The sequence below is a fragment of the Pristiophorus japonicus genome, chromosome 15 (genome assembly GCF_044704955.1).
Source record: "Pristiophorus japonicus isolate sPriJap1 chromosome 15, sPriJap1.hap1, whole genome shotgun sequence".
NCBI lineage: Eukaryota > Metazoa > Chordata > Chondrichthyes > Pristiophoridae > Pristiophorus > Pristiophorus japonicus.
In genome coordinates this window covers 165,246,599-165,261,234 of record NC_091991.1, presented here as the reverse complement: position 1 = coordinate 165,261,234, position 14,636 = coordinate 165,246,599, and positions in this window count along the sequence as shown.

Below are 14,636 nucleotides of genomic sequence, written 5' to 3'. Positions count from 1 at the left end.
AAGTGCCTTGGGACATTTTCATTATGTAAACGGCGCTATATAAATGCAAGTTTATGGCTCCCCAGAATAGTTGGAGAAACTAAAATTCCCTGATTCACACTAATTATCCTGTACAACTGTTTATCAATAGATGTTGGTGTAATTTTATAGTTCCACATCATCATCATCATCATAGGCAGTCCCTTGGAATTGAGGAAGACTTCCTTCCACTCCGAAAGTGAGTCCTTTGGTGGTTGAACAGTCTAATGCGAGAGCCACAGACCCTGTCACAGGTGGGACAGACATTCGTCGGGGGAAGGGGGGGTGCGACTGATTTGCCGCACGCTCCTTCCGCTGCCTGCGCCTGACCTCTTCACGCTCGCGGCATTGAGTTACTTGAGGTGCTCAGCCCCCTCCCAGATACACCTTCTCCACCTAGGGCGGTCTTTGGCCAGGGACTCCCAGGTGTCAGTGGGGATGTTGCACTTCATCATGGTGGCTTTGAAGGTGTCCTTGTAACGTTTCCGCTGCCCACCTTTGGCTCGTTTGCCATGAAGGAGCTCCGCATGGAGCAATTGCTTTGGGAGCCTTGTGTCTGGCATGCAAACTATGTGGCCTGCGCAACGAAGCTGATCGAGTGCGGTCAATGCTTCAATGCTGGGAATGTTAACCTGGGCGAGGACACTGATGTTGGTGCATCTGTCCTCCCAGGGGATTTGCAGGATCTTGCGGAGACATCGTTGGTGATATTTCTTCAGCGACTTGAGGTGTCTTCTGTACATCCTCCATGCTTCTGATCCATAAAGGAGGGTGGGTATTACTACAGCCCTGTAGACCATGAGCTTGGTGGTAGATTTGAGGGCCTGGTCTTCGAACACTCTTTTCCTCAGGTGGCCGAAGGCTGCACTGGCGCACTGGAGGCGGAGGGAATGTCCGCCCTTGTTGATAAAAGGCTCCCGAGGTATGGGAACACACCGGGGATTGTTATTAAGGGAACCTAAGAGCTCTGAAAATCAAATGAACGACGCAGTGTAATCAGCACATAGTTACTTATTGGAACTGTGTCATTGCAATGGCCACCACACGTTAAAAAAATCCACGCACAGGTGTCTTCCGCCCTTCAAGATGCAGTTCGGGATCCGGAATATTAGGTCTGTTATATATGTAAACCTGTAAATACCTTGTATAGCCACCAGAGGGCTCATCCCCTGGAGTCCCAAGGGATCCCACAATCCCTTGGGAGCACCGGTACTTAAGGAAGCCTCACATGCTGGAGAGGCACTCTGGAGACCTGTAATAAAAGACTAAGGTCACACTTTACTTTGAGCTCACAGTGTCTAGTCAGACTCTTTATTAATATATAACAAATGGCGATGAGATACAGATGATGAACCCAACGATGCAGAGAATAATAGGCATCCTGGAGAAATTTACGGAGGGAAATGATTGGGAAACCTTCGTGGAGCGACTCGACCAATACTTCGTGGTCAACGAGCTGGAAGAAGAAACAAACGCTGCCAAATGAAGGGCGTTTCCATGTTGGACTTAGAATGATGGGCAGGGAGTCTGGAATGACAATGGCCAACAAAAGGCAGGAGGTGGGCTAATGGAGTCCATTGTTAGGCAAGGTGACCTCGTCAATCAATGATTGGACCAATTACCTGGATGAGTTACCAGAACAATAGAGAGCCATTAAGCCCAGACTGGCGGTGCAGGCTAGAAGGGCTGAATGGCCTGCTCCTGCACCTATTTTCTATGCCTGGAAGCGAAAAACCATCACTGGACTCAAACACAAGAAGCCTCAAAAACAAGGAACTTTATAGGGTAAAAGCAGAAGATACACCCACAGGAAGCCTCGAAACAAACTTTATTCAGCCTGAAAAGGCAAACAAACTTGGGATATAAAAGCATGCCATGTGGACCCAGCTCTCTCTCTTGCCTCGCTGCTTCGCCCCTATAAGAATCCAACCCTCCGTATTGGGACGGAGAGAAGAAACTAGAAGAGACACCTTTTCATCGGAAGAAGCAGCGAGTAAGCCAGTGAAATCAGTGAGCATTTCTGCACACGCACATTTTAAGATCACAGCCACAGTGAGAGGGGGTATCTCCCAACCAAATTTACAGGGGGGTGTTTTATACGTGGGTATTTCGCGTTAGGGGCCTGTTAGACAGGCCACACTGTGTATTGTACTGCATTTGTTTGTTTTACACACCAGGGTGTCTGTGGTTTTACTGGGTGCAGGTATGTGTTTAGCTTTAATAAAGCATTGCCAGTTGAGACCGAGGTATTTGTCCGTGACTCATTCATCTGTTCAGTACAGTAATCACTCCCAGCTCTAGAACTAGTGTAACATGGGGGTGCGTCGAAAACACCTAAGGGAAACCAATTACATGGGTTAAAAGTCCAGAGAGTTAAAGAGAGGAGGAATGTGTTGTGTATCTGTAAAGCATGCACTCCCATATTCCGCCACCAGGGAGTGCACCCCTGAAGTCCCAAGGGATCCCAGCATCCCTTGGGAGCACAGTATATAAGCCGGCCCCTAAGGCCTGTTCCTCACTCTGGAGTGTCTTAATAAAGACTGAGGTCACTGTTACTTTAGCCTCCCTGTGTGCAGTCTCATCTGTGTTCGGAACACAATAGAATGCTTTTTTAAAAAAGTGGTGTAACTTGGTACTTTGGTAGTACAGTTAAGATGCTCACTTTATCAATGCCTTGTGTTCAACTGTGACCATTTGCAAATGTCTGACATGTGGAGACTGCTGTCGGTTCTCAGGCAGACTGCGAGCTGCACTCGGAAGGGATCCCACAGCTCGGGCAGGAAAAGGGCCTTCATCTGTCCCCAAGGAGCCTTCCTGCTGGCTGACTGTGGAGGGTGTAAGATTTGGCAAAAACATCGGCGTAAACTTTTGGACTTATAAATGTTGAACTTTGCCGGGATACATTCATTGTACAACAGAAGAGCTAACCTGGGCAAGTCCAAACACGTTTTAACTTGAATACACAACTGCTGGGCGGGAATGAGAATGGCTGAAATTAAGTTAATTGGGCGCCTTTTGTCATGGAATGGGAACCCATCGGTGGAACATTCAGTAAGGTGGCCGGTGTTTCAGGCCATCGAAAGACAAAGGAAAGCTATTTTGACCACAAACTCACCGGAGCCACCCATCGAGGGACAGCCCAGTTTGACAAAGGGGCAGGCAAAGACTTGGATTTTGCTTTTCAGTTGGACAGCCTCAGGCGGGAAGGACAGTTAGACAGGTATAAGAGAAGCCATCTCGCACTCTCCCCTCTTCTACTCCTGCTTGCAACGCACAAGGACCGAGCACTCTGTCATGGGACGGAGAGAAGAAACCACCATCTACGAGCCAAGAGAGCCTCGCTACTGTGACTGGGAGGCTGATCTTGAGGACTGGACTTGAATACCACAGTTTGGTACGGACCCAGAGGATGCGCCTCATCGGGAGAAGCAGCGAGTACGCCAGAGGGGTAATTGGTGAGCATTTATCCCAGCCCACGGATCTTTAAGACCACCGCATAGTGTGAAAGGATGTTGTGTGTCCCAACCAAGCCTTAGAGCTTTAGGGGTTTTCCGGGGAGGTGTTTTAGACGTGGGTACTTCGCGTTAGGGGCCTGTCTAGACAGGCCAAACTGTGTATTGTGGTTGTTTTACACACAGGGTGTGATTTTACTGGGTGCAGGTGTGTGTTTTAACTTTAATAAAAGTATTGCCGGGTACTCGGACCAAGGCACCCGTCCCTGACTCATTCATCTGTTCAGTACAGTAATTCCAGCGTTAGAACTATTGTAAAGTGGGGATGCTTCGAAAACACCTAAGAGAAACAACTTACAAGGGGCAACTCGACAAACACTTCACAGGCGGCCCTGCACAGTTGAGAAGAAGTTAAATACTTCGATGTGACAGGCAGAATGAGCTCGTGGGGTCAAGGGGCAGTCACTGAGGACTCTTCTAGCTCTTCCCTTCCCCACCTGAAAAGGAGTGGGTTGCAATCAACAATTTGTGATTGAGAGCGTGCACCCTTAATTCTGAAACACTGCCGTCGATAGCTTTTTAATGTGAAGCTCCCTTATCAAACAATTTAATGCACAATCCTCTGACTTTTCCGAACTTTACAAGATAGCAGACCAGTTTTAGTTAATCCCCATACTTTATTTCAGCCTGTTTTTACTAGATAACAAATCCTGCTTTATGTTGTATTAGGTTACATAATCCCATCGACATGAAATGGAACCTCATCCAGCCTATGCGTGAATGCACCAACCTATAAATTGACAGGAATGAGGTAGGAATGACATTCAGTTTGATGAGATGAAATGATATTATCTCATCTACATGTCACTTCTAATTGCTTCTCACACACTTCACAACATTCCATGCAAGCTTCCTTCTCATTTCATTATCTTGCCTGTGCTCTCATTTTCTTCAATTCCTCCTGCGGCCTGCTGCTTCTATGTGCATAGGGTGTGGAGCGCTATAAATGGAACTGTCAGCCTGCACAGGCCTGCCGTTCCTCCCCACCTTTCTATGCATCGTTACAGTTTCATTTTTTGGGGGGGGTTTGTTGATATTTGAAGAAAATCTTTCAAGCAAGTTTATGCTTTCACAAATAATCAGTGACCTAATTGGTGCTCGAAGACAGACCAGTGTGCAAAGCTTTGGTCAGTTTACTAGTGGCGTCTAAAGATGTGCCCGATTGGGTAGGGTAACAAGGGGGCTTCACCGTGGCACTGGGTAATTCCCTTGCGTAAGGAAAGTAAGACTCAATGTCAAATGAGGTCGGTACAGTTGTGTCCCATGGTAATGGGGCTTTTTATTTCTTAGATGAAGAGTAATCGAATCACTCTGTTGGCACAATAATGTACATGCACTGGTTGCTATGACGACAGACAGAACAGCCACATAACGTCAAAGGATCGCAACAGTCATTAAAACAATTAGTATCGACCATTTGTCACCAATTAACAGTTTTTGAATGATAGGTCAGTACAGTGATCAGGTCACTTCCTGAAGAACGCAAATTGTGGTGCGCGATGTGCCAGCTCTGAGTTGCAATTAAATCCAAGTTTCCTAACATAGCACTGAATTCATTATCTGCAAAAACGATGCGTGGAAATTCACAGACAAATCCCGCACTTGCAATTGTACCCTTGTTTCTATTAATCCCCTCACCACTGTCGGTTTGAACCAAACATCGCCTAACTTGAATAAACCCAGGGTTGGAGAGAGGCCACTCACCAGGCCCTACATTATTGGACTAAAACTACCGTTAAGTGCTCCTTTCAAATCCAATTGGCCTGCAGAAGTAGTTAACATTACGGTGTTTCAGTTCTCGATTTGTGCCACTAGATGTTGCTAGTGTACTTTCTCAGTGTGACACCAGTGGCAAGGATTGAGAGATACAATGGTGCAGTTGTGAACAGAATGAACAGGCCTGAAACTTTACCTCAGCAACAAAGGTTTGAGGATCCTCTTCAAAGCTCCCCCATTCAACATTTTCACAGCCATGCGGGATTAGTAAAGAAACACTTGAAACCGAGAACCTTTTAAAACGCTTAAAAAAAAATCCAAACTAATACCCAGACTTTACCCATCAGAATGCAGGGCCACAATAGCGCGTATTGGTACACGGAATATAAGGCTGAAGGAATCACTGAAACAGCAGCTTCTGTTTCCCAGTAACTATGGTTTTGGCTGCTAGGCCATGAGTTTGTGTCAGGTAAATAGGAATTGTTAGACAAAGAAAGACCAAGGTCTATCTAGTTCACCTTCTACCATCCCGGTAGTCACATGATACAACGATAATGGAGTAGTTGACTAATCTCAGCAATCAATCTTCATCAATTAGTCTACAACAGACCCAGACAGGAGGTGAGGAAAATAGGAACATAAGAACATAAGACACAGAAGCAGGAGTAGGCCATTCGGCCCCTCGAGCCTGCTCCGCCATTCAAGAAGATCATGGTTGACCTTCTACTTCAGCTCCACTTTCCTGCACTATCCCCATATTCCTTGATTCCCTTACTATTCAAATGGTGGCGAGCTTTGAAAGCCATAGCTCCAAAGTCACCGGTTCCTCCCAAGCACGCTACCTTTACCGTGTTGTACCAACGTATTGCTCAATGAGAACATTTTTAGGCACTTTATTCCCTGTTAACCCTGCATCCCGTGGCAAGGAAGATGTGCCCATGAAACACAGCTGAACTGTGACAAGCGCTTAACAAGAAATATTGGACACGAATCAGAATAAAGGTTGGTTTAGAATTTCCATGGACCACGTACAAAAACGACTGAGCAACAATGACTTCAACCTCCGACCTCTTAATCATTCATTCCACAGCTGAATCTGAAATCAAGCTGTATAAATTAAAAACATTACTCTCCTAAAACATATTGACCAAATTAACTTTTGTACAAAGGTGAAATTTCTAACATGCTTCTATTTGTTTAGCTGAAGTTAGGCATATGATTGGGAGTATTCAGTGTGCCAAGCACATGAATGCATGAGTAGTGGGGACAATTTGCATATGATTGGCTCAGAATAATAGCAACTGTTTGCCCTCACTGAAGAGAATTTTCACCAAAATGGCACTCACTTCAAAAGCCTCATGTTACCTAGTTTGGGACCCTATCTATGTTTAAAAAGCTTTTGTAATAATCCGCACCCCCTCAATTCTCTCCCCTTCCCTGAAGGTGGTGGTGCTTGCTGGGGTGGGGTCCCACAGATGCTGACAGCCCTCCGATACCTTGTCCGAGTCACCATTCTTGATGGGTGAGCTTAGAAAGTGAGTATCAGTGGACTATTCTACAGCGAGGGGCATTGGAGCCTCAGCAAGTCCTCCCTGAAGTCCACAAGCATGCACTTTCCAACAGGAGTCAACGGGAGGTGTCCCACTGCTGCCCTGGCTGAGGGCAACTCACTCAGCACAGACCGGGTGTCAAACTTGGACCCTCTGTGTTTTTGGCTTGTGACTCTGGTGATGTCATCACTCTGGTGACCCCCTCAGTCTGAGAGGTGGGTAACGGTGTGACATGTTAAAATTATTTGTGCATTAAAAGTTGCCCGAGGGCCTCGCCACTCTCTCCTTATATGGCTGTGAGATCCTGAGTGGCAGCGGTAATACCCTCTGCAAACTGCTATTGGTTGGCAGGACAAGAGGCGGAGTCAGTAAGCTGACAAGCTCACAGGACAAGAGAAAGAGAGAGTGGCTGGTGTATGTCATCTCCATGCAAGCTGGATTGGGGGAAATATGGTGGGGGAGGGGGGGAGGAGGTGGGGAAAGAAAAATAGTAAAAGCCAGAAAAGATGATTCAATGATGGACAACCAGAAAAAGAAAGTGGATGGGAAGAACCAATTCTGAGAAGCCCGCGGAAAATATTGTGCGGGCAATGGAAAAGGAAATGGAGCAGTGAGCCGAAAGCGGTTTAGAAAAAGGATGGTTAAAGAGTCGAGAATGGAGAGCAAAGGGACTTGAGGGAGAGGAGGACAGATGATAGCAAACCAGAAAGGAGACATTCACTTTGTCAGCGTGCAGGCCACAGAAAGGGAGCCAAGGGTAAAGACAGATTGGTCACGAGAACAAAAGGGACAGGAATGCACAGCGGCAAAGCTATGAAGAATGATAAGCCAGCAGATTGTCAACAGGTACGAGCTGAGGAGAAATGGAACGGCTACAGAATGCCTCCAATGTATTTTATTTGATGTCTACTTTTACTCCAGCAACAAAACAGCAACGTTTTCAACACGAGAGATTTTGGGGCTGAAACCTCAATGGTCCATCACAGGAGCAGAGCTCAATGTCAAGGCTGCTCACCCGGTAAGATATTCCTTCAGGCCTGGCTCATGAACACAGCGAGCAGTCAGGTCCAGCCAAGTTTCGTTCAGTGTATTTAACTTACAGCAAAGGCAGCAATAAGAGATTTACAAGATTGGATGCAGAGCTCTTACAGAGTGCCTGCACAAGATGCTCCGTCTATTCTGGAGAGAGGTCTCACAAGGCCTAAAAGATGCAAACACCATAAAGATAAACTAGAAAGGAGACAAGTTGGACTGGGCTAACTATCGGGCCATCTCACTTCTAGCTGGCAAGATTTTTAATCGGATTCCTCGCGATCCTCTGCTCCTGAATACAGTGGACAAGGAGGCTTCCAGAACCACATTGCAGTTCCAGGGCTATCCGAGGTCCATGGACCGAGGTCCTGATTTGCTAGCCAAATTCAGAAGTGCCAGCAGCAAAATCAAGACCTATATATGGCTTTTGTTGATTGGACCAAATCTTTTGGCATGGTCAGTCTTTGGAGACTTGCAGGGAAATGTGGTTGGGCGAGGAAGTTCTGAAACAGCTGCGTGATGGGATGTGTGGCAGAGGTGTATGAAAGGTACTCTGTGCAAACCATTCCCTGTTTCAAATGGTGTGAAACAAGGGGCGTGTACAGGACCCTGTTCCATTCGCGCTCTTTCACACGGCTATGCTGGATGATGCAACTGGGGACCTTCGTGTAGGAGCTGGGATGTGAATCCGCACAACGGGATAAACCATAGAAACATAGAAAATAGGTGCAGGAGTAGGCCATTCGGCCCTTCTAGCCTGCACCGCCATTCAATGAGTTCATGGCTGAACATGGAACTTCAGTACCCCATTCCTGCTTTCTTGCCATACCTCTTGATCCCCCTAGTAGTAAGGAGTACATCTACCTCCTTTTTGAATATATTTAGTGAATTGGCCTCAACTACTTTCTGCGGCAGAGAATTCCACAGGTTCACCACTCTCTGGGTGAAGAAGTTCCTCCTCATCTCGGTCCTAAATGGCTTACCCCTTATCCTTAGACTGTGACCCCTGGTTCTGGACTTACCCAACATTGGGAACATTCTTCCTGCATCTAACCTGTCTAAACCCGTCAGAATTTTAAACATTTCTATGAGATCCCCTCTCATTCTTCTGAACTCCAGTGAATACAAGCCCAGTTGATTCAGTCTTTCTTGATATGTCAGTCCCGCCATCCCGGGAATCAGTGTGGTGAACCTTCGCTGCACTCCCTCAATAGCAAGAATGTCCTTCCTCAAGTTAGGAGACCAAAACTGTACACAATACTCCAGGTGTGGCCTCACCAAGGCCCTGTACAACTGTAGTAACACCTCCCTGCCCCTGTACTCAAATCCCCTCGCTATGAAGGCCAACATGCTATTTGCCTTCTTAACCGCCTGCTGTACCTGCATGCCAACCTTCAATGACTGATGTACCATGACACCCAGGTCTCGTTGCACCTCCCCTTTTCTTAATCTGTCACCATTCAGATAATAGTCTGTCTCTCTGTTTTTACCACCAAAGTGGATAACCTTACATTTATTCACATTATACTTCATCTGCCATGCATTTGCCCACTTACCTAACCTATCCAAGTCACTCTGCAGCCTCATAGCATCCTCCTTGCAGCTCACACTGCCACCCAACTTAGTGTCATCCGCAAATTTGGAAATACTACATTTAATCCCCTCATCTAAATCATTAATGTTTGATCATAACTGTTTGATCTATCAAGACGACGAGCACCAACTAAGCTCTCCACGCAAATTATCCAATAACTTTTGTATGCTGATGTCCGCGTGCTTGTGGCATTTTCCGAGTAGGACCATCAGCTGATGATGGATAGATTCACAGCTACAGGCCTACAATTAGTCTGAAGAAGACTGAAGTAACGTATAAACAGACTCCTGGGAAGCTACATGTTAGACCATCAATCATTATTGACCGAATTGAATGGAATGCGGTGACAGGGTTCGTCTATGTCGGGGAAGAGTACTCTCTGCTGATGCAGGGATCAGTGAGGAGGTGACGCCTTGTAGAGAGAACAAGCATGGCCTTTGGTACACTGTCCAAGCATGTTCGCATTCACCACTAAACTGAGGGTTTATAAGGCTTTATAATATGTCTTTACCATTCTCCTGTATGTAAGTGCAACATTGACACTCTAAGGGCTCAATTTTCCCCAAAGCTTTTTTCTGGTGAACTTAAAGAGTTATGCCCATTGGGCACAGTTACGCCCCCAAAAAAGTTCCAAGTTTCCCCGTTTGATTTCTTCATTTTGGTGCAGCCTAACCTGTCCTTTAATTTTACAGGTGGAGCCTTGATCTGCGGCAAAAGGATCGGGTTGCCACGATAACCAGGGACACAATGCTGGCCGAGGCTGGAAAGTGAAACATACAGCCAGCTCACAACCTGCACAAGCACCTTAAACATTGCAGCAACTTCACAAGCAGCAACTTACCTCCATTAAATGATTAAAGTCCCCCTCCCGAAGCCAGTGCCGATCCCCGCTCCTATCCCAGACCGAAGGGCCTCTCAGTCCGCTCCCCCGCACCTAGCCCAGGCCATGTGGCCTCCTGGTCCACTCCCCCGCCCCTAGCCCAGGCCGAGTGGCTTCCCGGTCCACCACTCCACCGCTCCTAGCCCTGGCCGAGTAGCATGCCAGTCCGCTCCCCCGCCCCTATCCCAGGCCAAATGGCCTCCTCCCTCCCGGTTCCCGCACCTAGCTATACCCGAAAGGCTTCCGCCCAACTCTCTCCTACTGCTGCTGTCCGGGCATCTGCTGCACTTACCTGCACTGATTTCCTTACCTGCGACGATTTCCTTAATTCTCCAGAAGATTTTTCTGCGGAGGCCACATACGCTGGCCTAAGAAGAACTGGAGTAACTCTTAGTTGGCCAAACTTCCCTAAATGGCCAGAATTGGCGCGGGTGGCCTTTGGCTGAAAAAAAATGTACCTAAAAAAAAATCGTAACTGAGTTACTCTAGTCCAAATTGATCGGGGAAACTTGGTTTTTTTAACTTAGGCCAAAAAAAGCGGCCTGCTCCAAAAAAACAGCGCAAATCACTGAAGAAAATCGAACCCATATTGGGGTAGAAGTTTGGTGGAACTAAATATTGAGCGGGCGTGTAACAAGAGGTCGGTGCCGTACCACCCGTTTTATGACACCAGCCAAAACGAATTTCGACACCAATGTCTGCCATATATCAGCCTGCATTGTCATCAACGCACCCATCTACCGTGAACTTAAGCTCCCTTCCTTGTTAGCACTGCATCCTCTCGTACAAGGAACGCAACACTACCAAAGGCAGAAATAATCAGGTGGTGTCAGTTGCTCATATCTAAAAAACATAATTTGAATGAACTAAGTAGCAGGATCATCTTTGCCATAAATGTATATATATATATTTATCATAAAATCAGAGCAGATACACCCATTGTGTTCCCCTGTCTCTTAGTTTTAAATGTGTCTATGAATGATTTAATACTGAGGAAAATAAGCATTTCACAATAATCAGTTTGGCATCATCTTTACTATAACTAGACATGTACGACTCTGTATATATTTGTATAAGTAGCTTCCTTCATTCTTTCTAACAACATTTCCATGGTCACTGCTCTTGTGACCACTGCGTCTTTAGTGGCGAGCAAGGAGTTAGGTTCCGAACTCCAATCGGGAGTCATTGGCCACCATTGCTCACACTGTAACTCCATGATCAGATCTGGCAGGTTAAGATTAATCCAAAACTGACAGCAATAACACTGTTTTGCTACATTTGGACACAAATGCTATAAATTTACATCGTATTTACAGCACAGAAACGGGCCATTCGGCCCAACCGGTGTTTATGCTCCACACGAGCCTCCTCCCACTTTGCTTCATCTCACCCCATCAGCATAACCTTCTACTCTGTGCTCCTTCATGTACCTATCTAACATCCCCTTAAATACAACTGTGGTATTCACCTCAACTATTCCTTGAGGTAACGAGTTCCACATATGAAAATTTGCAAAGTACATCGACGCTATCACGTTAAGCATTGTTCCAGTGCTGGGACAGTATTGCAGTTCTGGCTCTGTAGTGATGCCTGTTGCTTTTTAAAACTGGAATATTTTTCAAGGCACAAGGAAAGATTACACAAGAAGACAGCACTTGACACAGCACAGTAATGGACCGACAGACGCACTTAAAATGAAAGGTTTCTCCTCTCGGACGCTAGTGGATGGGGCCGGACACTCTAAGGCGGTGTTGCACAAAATATGGGACAAAAAAAACGGTCTTGGTGGTTCATCTCACCCAACTCTCGATACATTGGTTCAGAGTGTTGCTCTATTAGTTGGTGCTCAAAAGCCAAACAGGATACCTCATCTTGCAGTGGTGCACTCTTTCATTATTAAATGCAACCCCAGTAGACCAGATAGAGAGGTGCAAAGTACAATCACAGGTGGCAGATGCCTGCCCAGGTGGAGTAAGACTCGACTATAAAGAATACTATTCAGGGCAATACAGCAGCCCATAGAAACATAGAAAATAGGTGCAGGAGTAGGCCATTCAATAAGATCATGGCTGATCATTCCGTCAGTTCCCCTTTCCTGCTTTCTCTCCGTACCCCTTGATCCCTTTAGCCGTAAGAGCCATATCTAACGCCCTCTTGAATATATCCAATGAATGGGCATCAACAACTCTCTGCGGTAGGGAATTCCACAGGTTAACAACTCTCTGAATGAAGAAGTTTCTCCTCATCTCAGTCATAAATGGCCTACCTCTTATCCTAAGACTGTGTCCCCTGGTTCTGGACTTCCCCAACATCGGGAACAATCTACCCGCATCTAACCTGTCCTGTCCCATCAGAATCTTGTATGTTTCTATGAGATCTCCTCTCATTCTTCTAAACTCCAATGTATAAAGGCCCACTTGATCCAGTCTCTCCTCATATGTCAGTCCAGCCATCCCAGAAATCAGTCTGGTGAACCTTCGCTGCACTCCCTCAATAGCAAGAATGTCCTTTCTTAGATTAGGAGACCAAAACTGAACACAATATTCCAAGTGAGCCTCACCAAGGCCCTGTACAACTGCAGTAAGACCTCCCTGCTCCTATACTCAAATCCCCTAGCTATGAAGGCCAACATACCATTTGCCTTCTTTACCGCCTGCTGTACCTGTATGCCAACTTTCAATGATTGATGAACCATGACACCCAGGTCTCGTTGCACCTCCCCTTTTCCTAATCTGCCACCATTCAGATAATATTCTGTCTTTGCGTTTTTGCCTCCAAAGTGGATAACCTCACATTTATCCACATTATACTGCATCTGCCATGTATTTGCCCACTCACCTAACCTAAGTCACCCTGCAGCCTCTTAACATCCCCCTCACAGCTCAAACCGCCATCCAGTTTAGTGTCATCTGCAAACTTGGAGATATTACACTCAATTTCTTCATCCAAATCATTGATGTATATTGTAAATAGCTGGGGTCCCAGCACTGAGCCCTGCGGCACACCACTAGTCACTGCCTGCCATTCTGAAAAGGACCCGTTTATCCAGACTCTGCTTCCTGTCTGCCAACCAGTTCTCTATCCACGTCAATATATTACCCCCAATACTATGTGCTTTGATTTTGCACACCAATCTCTTGTGTGGGACCTTGTCAAAAGCCTTTTGAAAGTCCAAATACACCACATCCACTGGTTCTCCCTTGTCCACTCTATTAGTTACATCCCCAAAAAATTCCAGAAGATTTGTCAAGCATGATTTCCCCTTCATAAATCCATGCTGACTTGGACCGATCCTGTCACTGCTTTCCAAATGCGCTGCTATTTCATCCTTAATAATTGATTCCAACATTTTCCCCACCACTGATGTCAGGCTAACCGGTCTATAATTACCTGCTTTCTCTCTCCCTCCCTTTTTAAAAACTGGTGTTACATTAGCTGCCCTCCAGTCCATAGGAACTGATCCCGAGTTGATAGACTGTTGGAAAATGGTCACCAATGCATCCACTATTTCTAGGGCCACTTCCTTAAGTACTCTGGGATGCAGACTAGCAGGCCCTGGGGATTTATCGGCCTTCAATCCCATCAATTTCCCGAACACAATTTCCTGCCTAATAAGGATATCCTTCAGTTCCTCCTTCTCACTAGACCCTCGGTCCCCTCGTACTTCCGGAAGGTTATTTGTATCTTCCTTCGTGAAGACAGAACCAAAGTATTTGTTCAATTGGTCTGCTGTCGGTTTAGACCGTCGCACTCACTGAATGTTTCGTTGTCTGCAGCAGTTATCGTACCTAAAAGCACATCATCTGGCTTTGAGCTCAAAGAAGTAAATGAGTGTTTCAGGTAAAGGGGTGACTATTAGATTGGATTCTGTCAAAGAGTTCAGTTTCCAGTGCGCCTTCAGGATTTTGTTTTTTTTCTGAGTGTCGGTAATGATAAATGAATAAGTGAAAGATACTGTAAAATTTAAGAAGTGCTGGCAGGCTGTTTTAATTTAGTTCTGCATGGAAACCTGCAGAGATTGACAAGTCTTTCAATTGCACACACTGCTACCGATTATTATATGCGAGCTGTTCAGATCTACATTTGAGCGGATTGATTAAGCTTTCGATACTGACACTTAAAAAAAGTTCTTAATTATATGCGCAGTGGAATCCGGTGTCACGAAATCCTGGTTCTCATGTCAGGGGTCAGTTAATGAAGCTCATGGACTAACAGGCCATTGAGATCACAGCATGTCTCAAAATGAAGTTTCGGGATTGAAGCGTACATAGAATTCACAGCACATTCCGCCCAACTGGTCTGTGCCGGTATTTATGCTCCACACGAGCCTCCTC